The following is a 19,210-nucleotide window of genomic DNA, read 5'->3' as shown; positions in this document are numbered from 1 at the left end:
AGTCTCTCATGCCTGTGCCAAATAGGCCTGAAATGCCGATTGCAACAGTTGATGTCACTGACATGGAAATTTATGAAGGCGGCCAACTTTTGGAACAGACGGGGAAAGCGTCAACCATTGATTCAGAAAGCTCAACCAAAAATAACACAGAACCCCCTCCGAAAAAACGAAAAAAGAAGAAGAAAACGCAAACCAACGTCAAAAAAACGGAAGATAATCTAATCATGACTACAACAAGCTGCCATTCTTCACCGACAGATACCGCCACTTTCTCACCACTACCAGATTCTTGCTTAGCTCCACCCATGGAGGATTCAAATGAAGCTGCAGCTCCACCCACAACTCCAGTAAAAGTGCTAACAACCAAGCATATTAAAGTCTTAATTCGTGGACTCCCAGCTGNCTTTTTTTTAAAAAGCTAGCATAAAAAAGTTACACTGCATTTTCAAATCAAGCTATTGCACATTTCACTAATTATGTTTGAATACAATGTTTCTTTTTCATTGATCAAGGTTGCAAATAATGATTAATGTATCTATCTCCAATTATGTCTGTAAATAAGTACCTATGTATATTTTCAAATCAAGCCTGTATATAATAACCATCGTTAAATTGATTGTAGTACAAAATGTTTTAATTTATCAAGCAAAACGTTTGACTTTTAGAAATAGTTACCATACTGTTGCTAAAATCAAAATGTCTTTAAATCAATGTATATAATATTTCATGATGTATGGGATAGGGGCCGCTGCGCTGTCCAGGTCCCCAGTTTTTGCGAAATAAAGAAAGAAAGAAAGTGGATATCCTTCACAGTGGCCTGATCGGACTATCCGTGAAAAACCGTGTGGAGGCTTTCAGTTACAGTAAGCGTTGGTTGAACATATGACTTAAAAGCTTGAAATTACGATGGTGTGTAGAAAATGTACAAAGAGTACGATGCATTAGAAAAATTTTACATTCGATAATTAGATTAAAAATTATTTACTATTAAGTTTGCAGTAAAAAACATCATACGGGCAACACTGCAAGTCACAGAAATGAAACACTTAACTTGAAATTTGACTTCCTGAAAGAACCATATTTGTTTATGAAATTTATTTCCAAGAGCTTGTTTTCACAATTCCAATTTATTCGAAAGTTATCGTACTTTAAAATGCTATCATTGCGCATTTTTTCCTTATTTTTTCTTCCTTCTTAATGGTCTGATCGGACTACCTATAAAAAACTGAGTGGAGGCTTTCAGTTGTAGGAGGCGTTGGCCTAGTAAGTTAATTTGTGTTTTGACAAAATGTAAATGTTTTTTCAAAATAAGTTGGAAAAAAAATTTAAAACTATTTTAAACAAACAATCAAAAAAATTATTTTTGTGTTAAATTTTGAAAGGACAACTGCTGAATGTTTTACACGGTCTAATTTAGAGATGCATTTTGCTCAAAAATTTCAGCCACGTCCGGATTAAAATAGTTTCCATCATTAGATTTATGAATTACAACGCCGCTTGAATTATCTCAAGTGTGCACAGTGTGGCCAGTTTAGCCTCCACACGGTTTCTTATAAGTAGTCTGCGTAGACTATTTAAAAAGTGAACAGTTTGAGCTCATGAAACCAAATTCTATATTAAAAGTTCGTTCGTTGTAGTGAAACTGGGTGTCTGAGGCCTTGCGGTCCTTTTCCAATTCATCCTGAAATTAAACTAAGAAACATACATGACAAAATTAAAGTTTTGGGAGCAAAATGGAGTTATTGTGAGAAGAAAAATGGCACTTTGCCATTATTAGGCAATAACAAAATTACAAGTAATAAAAAAGTACATAAAAGAAGGTAAAATTAAAGTACAATGGGAAAATAAACCCTAATAAATATTTATAGTTTGGAAATACATTCAAAAAGGGGGCAAGTTAAAGGAATGTGAAGATGTGTGTAGATGCGTATGTAAGGCCGTCCTGGTATTTACCACTTAAGTTACAGGGATAAGCCTCCACACGGTTTTTATAGGTAGTCCGATCAAACCACTAAGAAGGATATCCACTTACCGAACGAGTTATTTAATACAGAATATAGTTAAAATAAGAAAGTGGTAGCAAATATATGACTAAAAATTTATTTTATTTATGAATATTACTGGCTTGCCTTACTCACTTGTCAACCACTACAGATTTAATTCTCAAATATATAAGATAAATTTCTGTCAATTACTTTTATAATATTTTGTAAATAATTTTTCATTTTGTAAATAATTTTTCATTTTGTAAATAATTTTTCACTTGTTTCATTTATTAATTTTCACTTGTACTTATAATATGTTCAATTGCGATATACCTACGTACTTAACCCAGATTATATACTGTTTTCTTTATTTTAATATACTGTCATTAGTGACTAGGCACCCCCCTTTTTCCGCCCCACCCATTATTTATTTCAATGCGATGAAAGAGCAGATATCCCCTAGGGGATAGGCACTCTGTAAAATATGATTAGTTAGTTTAGTACTTTTATAAAAGGTTTTGGGTTCATGCGCACAACTGGTTCACTTTTTAAACAGTCTGCGCGGACTACTTATAAAAGACCGTGTGGAGGCTTCTTGATGTAGGAGGTGATGGATAACTCAGTGAGTGTTTGTGTTGTTAAATGTTAGTATGATATCAGAAGTGTGCAATGCGTCGAATTTCTGCATCCTCCTTGAGATTTATGCAGTCGAAAATATCATTAAAATTTGAGTTATCGCAGGTGGCGGTTTAATAAAGAAGTTTCTGTTTAATTTGCTGAAATGATGGTCAAAGCGGTCAATGCTAAGATCTCTATGAATAGCGTTGTTGCGGATAAACCATCTGGCTCCCGTAAGCTTTCTCAAGATGCTGTTTAGGAGTACGATAAGTTTTTTGAGGTCTTTTTCGGAAGAGTTACACCAGGCAGTGAGGCGTGCGTCATGATAGGACGTATCATCAAGGTATACAGGAGTTTTTTCAGTTTTAAACTAAGGTATCGGTTATGGAAAAGTGTTTGAAGTTTGTTGGTTGGTACGTATACTTTATTTTAATTGTTATTTATATGATCAGTTCAGGTGAGATTTTTATTAATGGTTAAGCCTAAATATAAAGCTTTATCAACAATGGGTATGGTGTTGTTGAAGAGAACTAGTTGATATTTATTAGAGTAGGACTTTCTATTCTTTTGTATTATTAATAGTTGTGATTTAGTTTGTGATACTAGCATTTAGTTTGAACTTCCAATTTAGGCACCAGTCTTCAACATCATATAACTTGTTCTGTAGTTTTTGCAGTGCATTATCTGGTTTGAGAGATTTATGCAAGATTCCAGTATCGCCAGCGTACAACGCCGTGATACTGTTATGGTCGTCGCGAAAGAGGGGAAATCGTGGGTATAAAAAATGAAAAGTATCGGTCCCAGAATGCTCCCTTGGGGAACACCCGCATTTATTTTTCTCCCGGATGAAACAACACTATTTAGATTATATTAGTCCTAGTCCTAGTGTTTAGATTTTACTGGGCACCTGGGCCGCGAAGCGGCCCCTATCCCATTCATCTGGAATTTTTGAACAGTTTTGGTTGAGCATTGAGGTAAGCAGGTAATGGAGTTGTTTTTATGAATGCTTCAAGCTCTTTGCTTGAATAACTAAAAAGGAATCAAAAATAAATTGAGCAGCTTGCTCTAAACTGTGTTTGTTTGATTTTGGAGTTGTTCAGAATTGTATCAGCATGAGTAAACGTTATTTTCAGAAAGGTTGCTGAAAGATTAATATTAAAGGTACGGTTTGATAAGTAGTTATATATTATTTTTACAATGCCATAGTGAAAGTTTATGTTAATTAGCTTGTGCACGATACCAGCATGCCAAACACGATCGAATGCTTTGCTGATATCGAGCATGCGAAATGCAGTTGTCTGTTTGTTGTGCAGGCCCTTACCAATGAAATCAATGATTCAAAGGAGTTGTTTGATGGTATCGAATTTTTTTCTGAAACCGTACTGCTCTTTAGGCAGACCGCCTAGAAAAGGTTTTATTCTGTTATACAGTATACGTTCTAGAATTTTACCAAAAATACACAGCAGGCTGATTGGTCTAAAGCTCTCGGGTAAGGTTAGGTTTTTATTTGCTTTGGGAATCAGAATAATGGTTGCATTCTTCCAGTTTGTAGGAAAATAATTTAATTGCAGACATGCATTGTAAATCTCTGTTAAGTTAGAGATGTAAGTATTTGGTAAAAGTTTGACCTTTTTGTTCTTAATATTGTCAGCGCCTGGTGCCTTCGTTGATTTTAGTTTCTTGATAATATTTTGTACTTCATAATTATAGGTGGGCTCAATAGGGGTGAGTTGTGAGTTAGAGACTAGGAAGACCGAGACAGTGGTATTGACAATAATATGTGTGCCGATATCATAATCATCATTAAGGGAGAATTGTTTAGCCATATGTGTGGCAAAGGCTTCTGCCTTGCCAGTGTTAGTACATGCAAAACCATTATCGGTCTTAATTGGTTTGCTAATTACTTGGTCAGTTCTGAGGGCCTTTGCCATTTTCCAGATTGAATTGTTTTCAGTTGTTAGATTTTTGATCTTGTCATTCCACTGTAATTTTTTATACTTTCTAGTCCTTTGTGTGAATGATTTTATTTAGTTCAAGCATCTTTATTTCATAATTCGGGTCACAGGATCTTTAGAATTTTTTCCTACACCAATTTTTTTTAAACTTTAATTTTCATGATTTAAGTCTCCAAAACGCTAATGTTGCTGCCCCAAAGTAAATTATTTCTCAACGGCAGTACAAGTTGGTAGCTATGGATATGCATTCGGAAATGATATTTCCGAATTTTTTTCAACTGCATATTTAATATGCAGTTGAGAAAAATTTAAATTATCAGGCTTAGCCCCTTGGGGACGGGTGATTCAGAAAAGCATTCGTGCAAATAAAAATCAAGTTGTAATTAAATAAAAAACGGTAACTTAAATGCAGTCGTTGGTAATTTGACAGACTTACTTTGCTTTTACTTTCATTATTGTTAGTTTAATCATATATATAATCAATGTTAATTCAAAGTATAACTAAATAGTTTTATTTTGAACAAAGTAATGGTGAATGAAATAAATCAAACAATTATAACTCCGCCCACAAATAATCTGCTAAAGAAATACTTTGATTACCAGTATTATATTTTTGCCCTGATTGATACAGTTTTATGCTGTCACATATTTGTGACAGTCGGCGCGAAAGGGTTAACATATGTTAGATATATGTTACATCAGTTAGGCTTAACAAATATGTATAATAATATGTTAATGTTGTTTTTAATTATACGTTTGCATTTGTTGTTTTAATTATCTCTCAATGCAACCCTAAATGCATTGAGAGATAATTAAAACAACAAAAAAAAAAACTATCAAACGAGTGGCGTTGGCAATTTCATATTATAAGTTTTTCTTTTTTCTTCATGAATTTTTATGAGTTGTAAATACCGGTTATAGTATTAAATACTGATTTATTACATTAAAACAGTATTGCCAGAAAGTCGATTAATGTGCATCATATCTGTACTGAAAACATTATTTATTTGTATAATATCACTCGCATTGAAATGTTCAATGTAAACAATCTAACTAATGAGCCTAAGAAAATAAGGGTGATAAGAGAGAAAGGGTAATAAGAAAATATTAAATCTGGTCTAATTTTCCAATTTCATTTTTAATACTACAATGAAAATGTAAGTGCAAAGAACCTATGTTCAAAAATGCTCTCGTGCGTACTCATACTCATATGTGATGGTTATCTTAGCATCAGCCCCGCTAGGGGCTCTAACTAATTCATCTGAGTGGAAATAAATAATAAATCGCCGAAGCGCAACTGAAAGATCTCTCGTGCGTAGAAGGTAGAAATGGTAGAAATAATATAAATCTCGGTGCGCTGCCGCGATGCGGCATTAACCGATTCATCTGTAGTAGTAATTCGATGATGAGGAGTAGTGAGGTGGAGTGGAGATGGAGGGAAGAGGTGGTGCTTAGCACCAAAAATCGAGAGTGTATTTCGTGTGCTAGGGCAACGTCATATCCCTAAGGAAAAAGGCAGTGATTGGGCTAAATTTAGTGTTGTCGTCAATTAATTCAACATCTAGGAGTGAGTTAAAATTGCTGGTGGTACAGGTTTTTGTTTCATCGTAGAAATTTTGGTTTAAATTTTTCATATAGACGTTGATGTCATCAATTTTAAGATCCCTTTTTATACTATTATTGCTAATGCATTTAGGGGCGCCGACGAGTCTTCTTATAATCTTCCCTTCTGCCATAGAGAGTTTATTTTTTAAGTGATCACTTAGAGTGTTAATGGCGAGGCAGGCATAAGTTAGAATTGGCCTAATTGCCATTAGATAGACAGTGCGCTTGCATTTTAAGTCTAAAGATGACTTCGAGTTTAATATGGAGTTGAGGGCCCAATAGGCACCATTCGCTTTTTCAATAATTCTCTCGTGCGTAAGGCATTCAGGGCTGCTAACTACTACACTTTTTGCAAAATAGAGTAGTAGACAATTAAAGTCTACAAATTTTATAATTTTAGATAAATTTGCTAACATTTTAGAAGCATAACCATAAAGGTATGGAACACAGTGGCGTTTTAATATGAACTAGTTCATATTATAGATACTATAACTTCGTTCATGGTATGCTATAAATTTTGGAAATGAACTAGTGTTGATTCTTTCTTTCTTTTTTGAACTAGTAGTGGAGAAAATAACTTTAAATAAAATTTACTGAACGAAAAATCATAAATTAAAGCTAAAATTTAGCAACCACTAGAAGAAATTTTCCCCAAAAGTGTAAGTGTAATCTGTAATCTGCAGCCCAGAGCATTTCATATAAAATTTAATTTAAATATCTTGCTTCATAATACGTAAATATATTTCTCTTTTTTTTCTTTCACAGAATATGAAAAATGCCCCGATGACACGTTGAAGTGCAATAAAGATACAACTAAATGCACAATAAAAGAATCAGAGCCTCCTAAATGTGAATGTCTAGAGGGTTTCATACAAGTAAAAGATGGAGATGGAAATGTTGTCCCGGACCGTTGCATTGGTAAGAGTGTAATCAATTGACTTCTCCATTTACTTTAAGCTAAGTTAAAATACAAAATACATGTTTTTTAAAAATGAAAGAAAAACGTGGAAATTATTGGCTCGTTTAGTTTTATTAAATTAATTTGTGATCTTTAGAAATCCTGAAAAGTGAGATTTACAACGTGAGGTAAAATGAAAAATACTTAAATATATAAGCAAAATGAGGGGGAAAAAAATTTCTGTGGAATTTTTTATACCTTAAGTTAAATAAATAAGTATTTTTTTTCTTTTTGCTCTGAATATGAAAATATCATCACTGAATTACGAAACAAAATATATAATTTATATTTTAAAGTTAAAAATTTAAAAATATATTTTATGTGTGGACTTTACATTTTGCTGTAGTTGTTTCTTGCTACTGGGCTAATTGGTGTCTAAGTTTTTCTTGTTTACTTTTGTTTTTTCCCCAAACAATATGAAAATATCAAATAGTATCATTCACTACATTTTGGAAAATTATAATTTAGAATACTTTTCCTAAAAGAGGATGAATATATTTTTGACTTCATTTAAGAACAATTAATGCCGAATTACGGTAATTTAGATTAGAAATCCCTGAAAAAAATAGTGTAATAAATATTTTTGTGTTTATAACATTAGGAGCAAGTAGATAAAATTCAATCCATTTCTATTAAGCTTGACTTCAGTTTTCTTGCTTAATGAAGTTAAAGATTAATTTCCATCAAATTACGTGATCACTTTAGTTGTTTGGGCAATAAGAAGCAAGTTGATTTTAGCTATATGTATTATCGCCTTAGTTGACTTACTTTTCATAATTATATTTCGATATTGGACTTTTCATCTGCGTCTAATATCAGCAATGGACTAATTTTTTCTGCAAGGCATAAAAAATGAGCGATATATTTTAAAACTTAAAGAGACTATAAATGAAGATCTTGATGGATAAAGCAGGTAAGTGAATCAGAATTATTTATTAATCAGGGAAAATGACTTAGTGCCAATGTGGATATCAGAATATTTTTTTAATATTAACTCTTCCATCAGTATGTTATGTCTGTATTATATTAGTTTTTAACTGCTTTAACGGTAACCATTTTTCTAACTGTTACGAGTTCATAATGTGTATTAATAGCAGTTAGGTTAAGTTGCTCCCATCCCATCTAGCATCCTCTAGCTGAAAATAAAAATAGCCCTAACATCAAAATCCGCAGTTACGTAGAAATAAAAATCGTTTGTGACCAAATTTCAATATTTGAGATAGTTACTCTAGCCTTCTAGCTTACATAGTTTCAGTGAATAAAACTGCGTATAAATAATTAGTTGAAATCACAAATCATCTAATTTGGAAAAATTTTGCAAAATTTGCAATTTTTATTGCAAATTTTCTAAAAAGAAGAATCTCAAAAAAAGAAACTGGAGAGTACTCAAAATAAATTTCTCAGATACATCACTGAAGCCCCCAGATCAATGAGAATGAAAGATCTAAGACGAGATTTAAAAATCAACAAAATATCTGACCACATAGCTGAACTATGACCAAGTTTCTTCAGAGATGCACTCACTTGTGATACGTGCAACTACTTTAAAACTCGAAAACAAGCTACTTTAAGAATTAAAAAACTTTGAAAACTATTTCGAGCTCATCAAAGACAGTATAAAATATAGCCCGGCAACCGCCTTTTTTCTATCCGATGGGATATTGTAAATTTTATAAATAGTTGTAAATCCTTGTATATATTTTTGCGCATTTATAATCATGTATTTTTTACTATTTATCTGAGGCTATGTGGCTACTGTGAACCTGCGAAGCTCGGGGGGAGACGAGGCAGTCTGCCACAAAAACCACATCTCTCTCTTAAATTTGTTTGTTTAATCTCGCTACTTTAATTTTCTCTCAGTGCATGTAACTGAACCCCAACTTTCATCATTCAATTGCGCTTCGGCGATTTATTATACATTCCCACTCAAATGAATTAGTTAAGAGCCCCTCACGGGGCTGATGCTAAGATAACTACCACATATGAGTATGAGTATGAGTGTTGATACCGAATGTATTGGGGACAATCAAAACTGCATTCCGAGAGGAAATAAATACTACTGTGACTGCAAAGAGGGCCTTAAATTGAAAGATGAAGGCAAAAAAGGAACTACAAATATACAATGCATTGGTGAGCAAGCCAAAACTATCTGAAAAAAAGTAATGAGCTTAAAGATACCCTAGCACCTTCAACAACTTTCTTTGAAGAAAGAAAAACACTTTTATATGTATTAGCACATAAGGTTAATTATTGTTGATGTTTTGATTAACCATTTCTAAGGCCGTGGTAAGTATACTTAACACCAAATTTTAAAGTCCATGTTAATTTTTTTACCACTTTTAATTTAGGTTTCCATTCCTTAATTACTTCAACTTTCTTGAAGTGCGTTTGTATGAAATTGGCACCATTTCTTAGTGTAAGAAAACGCATAAAAATTATAAAATGCATATTTCTTACTGAAGTTTGAAGTATTAATCATCATTAACCAAATTATAAATGATTTAAAAAGAAGTTTTTTCATATTTTGGGTCATTAGTTTTCGAGTCAAGACATTATTTTAAAAAAAGATAAAAACTAAATAATAATAAAGACTAAATAATAAAAATAAAGACTAAATTCTAAGCTTTATTAACTGTCAGCAGATTTTTTATTAAATAAAAGCGAATTAGGCAAGGCTGGCTACTTGACATATTTGATTTTGTAGAAATTCTCAGGATATGTGAAACTTTTAGGCACGCATTTCTTCACGTTTTGATGGGGTGGGTCAAAAGTGAAAGCGATTGATTTAGTAATTGTGTCTGCTGGTAGGTATTAGATTTTTACTTCTTTGTATAAAGATTCGTGGATGCCATTCCCGATTAAGACTAGGATTTAAATCAACTATTTAATTTTTCTGCTTGAAAAATCATGCTTTAAATCAGTCTGGCTTCTTATTAAGAGAAATCACTGATTTTAGAGTTAACAAATCATTGTGATGTGAAACATTTTAAAATAACTAATGAGTTTAAAGCTAAAGTTTAAAGCTCAAGTTTGAAAAATTACATTTTATTAAAGCTATTTTTTAAATAAATAAGTTAGTTGAGTTACCATACATATAATTATTTGTCCACCTAAAATAAAAGTAAGGTATGAAAGTTATAAAGAAAGAACATATATGAGCATTTGAAATAAAATCGTCTAAAAAAAAATCGTCCAAAAAAAATTTGTTTTTGATGTAAAAAAACACATTTTAGAACATTGTCTTTTCATTTGGTGGGCAATTTCGATGTACTGCACTTTTGCTCCATGGAAAAAGGCTATATGAGTTATATAAGGCCATACCTGACAACTCTTCCGGAAGATTTCGTTTTCATATTTAAAGTGGTAGTAAATATATACTATTTTTTCTTTTATAAACTTAATTTTTAAATGATTTTGATCACCACTATTCTTACAAAAATTAAGCACATATATTAATATGCGTTACTATCATGGTTGTCAACTTAAGTTTGCTCATATACATCGTATTTGTTTGCATAAAATGTAAGTTTTAATTCCATTTTAATACCACTGGGAAAAATGATAATGGAAGGGATTAAAAGTTGGCAGGTATGTAAGGCTATAAAGGCTGTTTTTGCTTGCTTTGCAAGAGGTATAGCATGACATAAACACTACGAAGTGGTGAATAATATAAGCATATAAATTATTTATAAATAGTGGTGGGTAAAAATCTACTAAATTGAATTTATTAAATCAAGAATCACAATTGATAAACTACCACTTTAAAATATATATTTGCTGTCCGTTGGCATCTCTGTATATTTCATTCTTGAATAAATAAGTGTTATAGCTTACAATCCTATGTAAATGATAAATATCAATAGAACGATTTTTTTTCTTAGCTTTCACATTGTTATTTTCAATTCTCGATTATATTCGAGTGAGAAAAATTATTGCAGCATAAAATATAACGCCGCTGGAATTATCTTCAGTGTGCATCTATCGTCTACTTAAAAAGAGGCGTCCAAAATTTAAAAATTCCATACAAAATTCGTAATCAGAAGGCGGCACTAACCAAGAAAAACTACAATACAATGTGCAATGTAAGAAACACTACACAATGTAAACAAGCAACCAAACAACACAATGCAAGAAAAACTGCAACACAATGAAAACCACTAATAATATTGTTAAGATCAGAATTATAAACTATAGAGGCATATGTTACTGTCTGAACGATGTGATCTCGATGTGATTGAAATGATGTCAAATGACCAAAAATTCATGTCGATACGACCGTTGAACGATCAGGAAGTCGAGATAATCGTCTTGATGTTTTGATGCGAGATTCTGGAAAGCCGATGATTTCTTTCTTAGGGAATTGGTAAAGTTATATTTGATCTACAACAACGACTGTTGTGTCCAGATATTGCAGTGACAAAGTTTTGTGCCACAAAATGTGATCCCTATTTGAAAACAGACTTATTTGTTTACTACTACCATTGGGGCGTATCACGCTAACTTCTACAATTTGTGTTTACGATTTGGATTGCAAATTTCAGTTTCAATAGTGCTTACGTCATCAATTATAGTGGGCGTCTCACGAAAACTTGAAATAAATTAATAGTGTGAATTATGACTACAAAAGCTGATTATTTGTGTTTATTTGCAAACATTTGTGCATTCTGAAACTTTTATGGTCACGGCACCAAACAGAGCTTCATAGTGCGAGTTGCACTAAGACAATTTTGTTTTCTTGTCAGCATAAAGTGTATGCCGAACTACAATTTTATTTACAGGTTATAATTTTCGAGCAGCGGTAGCTGCATTTATTCCAAGTAAGTGCAGATAAATTTATTTTATAAACTTTATAATTATTTCTGTGCTTACAATAACACTATAATGTCTAATACAATTCAAATCAGTGAAAGTGCTGTTCCCAGCTGGGTAATGGACACTATGGATATACTAAAGCAACAACTTCAACAACAAACCGAACTCAACAAAACTCTATCTCAGCAAATAAATGACATCAAAACAGTTTTTGAAACTAAGATGACCACACTGCAAGAAAGTATGGATAAGATCCAAGCTGAAAATGATGAATTAAAAAAAGAAAATAGACATCTACAAAAAATCAACAAACTGAATGCAGAGTCAGAAATAATAATCCCAAGCAATCCCATGATATCCATAGCCACTCCAGTAAAGAAAAACAAAAATCGAAGGAAATCATCAACAAAAGCCAATACGAATAACAACCAACAAAAAACAATCAGTGACGAAGGAAAACAACAAGCAGTTACAAAAAGAACCAGATCAACCAGTTCGGAGGAAGATGAACCCACCAACAAAAAATTTCCCAATGCAAAAAATTTTATTCCAATTCAAAAACAACAAGCCAACACCACAGCAGCTCAAGATGGAGCCACCATACGGCAGACATCAATAGCGACCACCTCTAAGGAATGCCAGCATGGGGAACCGCCCGCTACATCCGAACCTAGGAGAAACCAACTGAACCAGCCTAATGACGTCATTGAAGAAGCAATGGAAGAAACAACAGATTTTCAATACCAGAGAGCAAGCAAACCCAGGATTCCACCGATAATAATAAAAGATAACAGCGTACAATGGCTAAACCTAAAGAAGAAGCTTCAAGACCAGCAAATAACCAGTTTTGAAGGTAAACACACAGGAGAATATTTAAAATTACATTTTTTCGAAATTGATATGAGACGTCGTGCCATAGATATACTAGATGACTTACAGATAAAATACCATACTTTCCAATTAAATGAAGAAAAGCCAATCAGAGTTGTCATTAAAAGTATTCCGGTAGAAATTACAGAAGAACAAGTGAAACAAAACCTCATATTATATGGATTCACTCCGAAAAAAGTTACGCAGATGACAAAATTTACTGAGCAAGGCAGGACAAAATTACCTCTACATATTATCACATTAGACAAAACGGAACAAAATAAAGATATCTTCTACCTAACCCGATTCATGGATCTTGTTGTCTCAGTAACGAGTTACAAAGGGCGCCGAGGACTCACACAGTGTCATAGATGTCAACAATATAACCACGTCCAGGCCAGCTGCAGACATACACCTAAATGTTTGAAGTGCGGTCAGGAGCACCTAACTCATCTCTGTCAGAAAACCAAAGATACTCCAGCTACATGTGCCAACTGTGGTGGACCACATCCGGCCAACTACAAACAGTGCCCAAAATATCCGACTCTCAAGATCAACAGCTTCAACAATCAAAACAACAGAATTACTCCTGGCAGCACAAACAGCTATGCAAAAATCGTAAAATCAGCATATCAACCAAATACCAGCAATAATCTACAAACAGACATAACCATCATCAAGGAAGCAAAATCACTACTATCAGAGCTCAAGCTCTTTGTGAACTTTTTACAAAGCAACGAAAGCTTTAACATGTTCAAGAAAATCCAAAAAGCAGTTTACTCAGAAGAACAAGAAGCAATAGATTCAGAATACTAAGATCAACACTGAAACCAACCATCAATATTTATTTTTGGAACGCTAATGGTATAATCGAAAAACAGCATGAACTAAAAAACTTTATAATAGAACACAATCCTGATATATTCATAATAACAGAAACTCATCTAAATGCAACCCAAAATCTTAAAATAGCCAACTATACAATCTACAGATGTGATAGAAGGTACAGAGGGGGCGGCGTAGCACTTCTAGCAAAAACCAACTTATTAACAACAGAATATAACTCAAAAGATGATAATGGATATGAGCAAATTTCTATTTTATTAAGCTACAGAAACAAGAACATCAAAATCACAGGAATTTATAATTCTCCAAAAAATAAATTAACAGATAATGATATGAACCTCCTATTTCCAGCCACCCTAGATACAATAGTAGCAGGTGACTTTAATTCCAAACATCCAATATGGGGCTGCAACAACTTCAATCACAGTGGTTCAAAATTGAAAGATCTTATAAGCAAATATCAATTAACAGTAGTAGCACCAACAACTCCAACTTACATTCCAAATCGGATTAACCATAGTCCGGACATACTAGACTTCGCAATAACAAACATGCATGTTCCTATGCTCGCCTGCGCTCATAACCATTTGTCATCAGATCATCTGCCAGTTCAACTGCTCGTTGGGGAAACCATAGAACAATCTGAGAAACCAAATTATAAAACTGACTGGAACCATTTTCAAAATACTCTTACAATCAATGGAACAGACCTACCATCCTTGGAAAACGAAACTGCAATAGAAAACTATATACAGCAAATCCAGAATGAAATAACAGATGCTTTTAAAAACGCTTCCACAGAAACCAAGTATATTGCCCATCATTACAGATTACCACCTGAAATAAAGAATATAATAAGATTAAGGAACTCGCACAGGAAATGGTACCAAAGAACTTACGACCCAGCACACCTGGACGCAATAAAACAACTCAATAACCAGATTAAAAAACACAGTAAAAAATATAAAAAACAACTGTGGCAGGCAAAAATCGCCTCCCTCTGCACTACCAACAACTCTATATGGAAAATGGCCAAGAAACTGAAAACAACTCCTCAAATAGACAGACCAATAAATGGACCAACAGGCGCAGCTTACACAATATCAGAAAAAATCGAAATATTCGCAGATTCACTTCAAAATCAATTTTCACCAAATATCAACTCTGACCAAAATCATCACAATATCATCACAGAAGAAGTTAATAATTTTCAAACTGAACACCTCATCCCAGAAACAATAAATTCAACCAATAATCAAGAAGTTAGCTGCATCATACAAAAACTGAAAAACAATAAAGCTCCAGGTGAGGACGGGATAAAGAATAAGATGATAAAACTATTACCAAACAACTACATCTGCAAAATCACGCATATTTTTAATGTCTGCCTTGCTCATAATTACTACCCACAAATCTGGAAAAACGCATCAGTCATTCTATTTCTCAAGAAAAATAAGAACCCAAGCTGCCCTGAGAGTTATCGCCCAATCAGTCTACTTAACATACTTGGAAAAATATACGAAAAAATCATCTACAATAGAATAAAACCACTTCTTACAGCCCTCCCCGACGAACAGTATGGATTCCGACAAAAACTAGATACCACCAAACAGTTACTCCGAATAATAGACTATACTGGCAGAGCAATCATAAATAAAGAAACAATAGCCTTCCTGATGATCGACATATCCAAAGCATTTGATAAAGTATGGCACACTGGTACAATATATAAACTCATACAGCTGAATTTTCCACCCGGCATAATCAAACTCCTATCCTGCTATCTTTCTAATAGAACATTTCAAATCACCATCAAAAACAAAAAATCCACAAAGAGAAACATCACAGCCGGAGTACCACAGGGCAGCATTCTGGGACCGATATTATACATATTATACACTTATGATTTTCCTATAAACAAAGCCGATTATAACAGCATAACAGCCTATTACGCAGACGATACCGGTATTATTATTAAATCCAGAAACCCAAATCATGCTCTTCAAAAACTACAAGACCATATAGACGAAATAGAAGACTGGTGCTTAAAATGGAAAACTGCAGTAAATGCTGGAAAATCACAAATATTAATTATACAAAAAAGAAGAATTAAAATACTTCCACAACTTCAACCAAAAATGTTCAACATACCAATACCAATAGTTAAAAAAGCAAATTATCTTGGCCTTATAATCAATAGCAAACTCACCTGGAATGATCACATCAAAAGCACAATAGATAAAGCAAATGCAGCAATAATAGCCATACAACCATTAATATATAATCAGAATATGTCACTTAAACTAAAGAAGCTACTATATACAGCAATGATCCGCCCAATACTTACCTATGCCTCACCTGCCTGGACAACGATACCTCAACATCTACTGAAGAAATTAAACCAATGCCAAAACAAGATCCTTAGAAAAATAACCTGTGCAAGATGGTTCATCCGGAATACCAATATACATGCAGACCTCAAAATACCAACTCTATCACAGCATATATACAAGCTAAACGCAGATTTTTTCGATAAAGCCATAGAATGTAAAACAGCAAATTTTAATGAAATCTTTAAATTTGAAAATTATATCAAAGATAAAAACTACAGACCAATAGCTGCACATTTCACCTCCGACGCCTCATATCATAACTATCAAAACAAATAATTTCATCAACCTTTCTGAAAATAACGTTTACTCATGCTGATACAATTCTGAACAACTCCAAAATCAAACAAACACAGTTTAGAGCAAGCTGCTCAATTTCATAATGTAATAACATTTGTGTAATAAGCAAAGAGCTTGAAACATTCATAAAAGCAACTCCATTGCCTGCTTACCTCATTGCTCAACCAAAACTGTTCTAAAATTCCAGATGAATGGGATAGGGGCCGCTTCGCGGCCCAGGTGCCCAATAAAATCAAAACACTAGGACTAGGTTACTGTCTGAACAATTGTCTTGTTAGACGTTCTGACAGAAAAAAAAATGCAATTATGATGATACTTTTTTGATGCAGGTATTCCTAACATACGTTCATTATAAATTATGCTTAAATTTGCAGTCAAATCTGTATAATTTATCTTACGTTATATTAACATCTTCCCTTATATCTATATCTTTCCTCAAAAATGAGCAAATTAATAATATATATTTTAAAATAATACTTAGTTAGAAGCTTTAACCCTTTCGCGCCCACTGTCACAAACACGTGCCATCATAAAACCGTATCAATCAGGGTAAAAAGATAAAACTGGTAATCAAAGTAATTTCTTTAGCAGCTTATTTGTGAGCGGAGTTATAATTGTTTGATTTATTTAATTCACCATTACTTACTTCAAAATAAAACTATTTAGTTATACTTTAAACTAACATTGATTATATATATGATTGATTAAACTAACAATAATTAAAGTAAAAGCAAAGTAAGTCTGTCAAAATTAGCAGCACCTACATTTAAGCTACCGTATTTTATTTATTTACATTCTGATTTTGTACAAATGCTTTTATGAATCACCCGTCCCCAAGGAGTTAAGAACAATCATTGCCTTTGCAACGGTGATATAAAATAAAAACATTTATTTATGGGTATGATACCCATAACTGCTAACTTGTACTGCCGTTGAAAAACATTGTAGGTGGTAGTAAAACAACAAGAGAATTTTCTGAAAACGTAACTTCGAAGATATATATACTGCCGTGTAATTGAAAAAACAACAGATTCCGTGAAAAGTAGCTTGATTTTAATTTTTAGCTTTTTATACCTCATGTTGATTTTTCAATTGCACTATAACAGGAGTTCTAACTACTCCGCTTTATGCAAAAGTTTTAATAAATTCGTAGCAAATTAAATAGTAAAGCATGCAAATAAGTATAACTACGACTACTCTTTAATGATATTACCCCAAGAAAACTGCAATAAATTTGCATTTCATATAGTACTTTGAATGTTTGATATGGAATGGACTGAAACCTTCTTACTACGATAAATACTAAACAGAAAATGACTTGAATTTTATTACCACTTGAAGATGTTTTTTATCCAAGCGGTGAAAATTGGCATTTTTGGTTAATGGATATTTATCCGAATAATATACTTCATCTCTCAATATTTTTTTCCCTTCAAATTATTGATTCGTCGTGGTAATTTTTTGAAATTTTTTAACTTCAAGATATAAGTCGTTGCTAATGTTGCTACCACTACGAAAATTACTTCTCAACGGCTGTACAAGTTGGCAGCTATGGATATGTATTAGGAAATACGTAATTGAAAAAAAAATTAATTATTGGAATTAACAAATGTTAGATATTTTAATAATATGTTTGAATACGTTGCACTAACTATCTCTGATTTCAACCTTTTAACTTCTAAAAAACGAGTGGTGTTGGCAATTCAAAAATTTTAGATTTTTATTAATTTTTTTCATGAATTTTTTTGAGTTGCAATTTCTGGTTATATAATTAAATACTCATTTGTATCATTAAAATAGAATAGCCGGACAGCCTATTAATGTGTATCGTATTTGTGCAGAAAACATTATTTATTTATATAATATCACTCTTGACTTGACTTTATCTGGTCTTTGCTGAAGTTCCTGCCCGCGGTAGCGGGCACCCGACTTCTTCATCTGTATTTGGCTGAATGGCATATAAGAGAAAAACAAGGAGAGTTGACGACTGGGTACACTTCTGCATTAAGCAGGTCATATCTGAGTATATAATATCACTCACTTGAAAATCTTCAATTTATACTTTAAACATTAAACAATTCAGCTGGTGTTCCCTAAGAAAGTAAAAAAATTTAATTTGAGAATAATTCATTCTTTCCTATTTTAATACTGTATTGAGAATATAAGTCTTAAATTCCAATGTTTAGAAATATTGTGATAGCATTGAGAACTGCCATCTATTGAGCTTTTTGTAAAACAGATCAGAAAACAATTAAAAGCTAAAGTTTTTAGAGTTTTCGATTACTTAGCCGACATTAATAAGATATCACCCGAGAGAGCCTTATATGAATTTTAAAACATTTCCATGTAATAATGAGGAAAATGATTTTAAAGCAAGTTTACAAAACGAAGAATACATTAAAGCATAAACTTAGCAACCATTAAAAGAAGTTTTTTTTTTTAAAAAAGCGTAGGAAAATGGCAATCCTCAGCATCGCTTATAAAATTTACATTAAATATCTTGCTTGAGATTATACATACATATTTTTTTTTTACGCAGATTATGAAGAATGCCCTGATGACACATTGAAGTGCTATACAAATACAACTAAATGCAGTAAAGATAATCCTGACGAAATTAAATGCAAATGCCTGGAGGGTTTTAAAGAAATAGGAAACGACAAGGAGCGTTGCAGTGGTAAGAGTGTTAACCAACAAACTTCCCAAGTTAAAGTACCGATATCTGATAATATTTATATATATATATATATATATTTTAAAATTCAAATAAACGCAAGATTTATCAGTTTGTTTTGGTTTACCAATTTAATCAGTGACATGTTCAACGTACGAAAAATGAATAACATTAATAAATAATATGCAAAATGAGGG

General features: G+C 32.7%; 1 protein-coding gene and 1 long non-coding RNA gene across 3 annotated transcripts in view; both read left to right on the top strand.

Moving 5' to 3' along the window:
- The window catches only part of LOC107451810 (neurogenic locus notch homolog protein 2), a 148,304-nt gene that overhangs the window by 111,484 nt on the left and 17,610 nt on the right, over nt 1–19,210 (top strand). The gene's annotated exons all lie outside the window — the stretch shown is intronic.
- LOC139426400 (uncharacterized) overlaps nt 6,933–19,210 on the top strand; it is a 27,976-nt gene continuing 15,698 nt past the window's right edge. The window contains exons 1-2 of the long non-coding RNA XR_011637672.1: nt 6,933–7,081; nt 18,879–19,016. This is a non-coding gene — a long non-coding RNA (uncharacterized lncRNA). The remainder of the gene's footprint in view (nt 7,082–18,878; nt 19,017–19,210) is intronic.

This window comes from Parasteatoda tepidariorum, chromosome 9 (genome assembly GCF_043381705.1).
Source record: "Parasteatoda tepidariorum isolate YZ-2023 chromosome 9, CAS_Ptep_4.0, whole genome shotgun sequence".
In the NCBI taxonomy this organism is placed as follows: Eukaryota; Metazoa; Arthropoda; class Arachnida; order Araneae; family Theridiidae; genus Parasteatoda; species Parasteatoda tepidariorum.
Note: the sequence above shows the minus strand (reverse complement) of the source record. Positions and strands in the feature narration are given on the sequence as shown.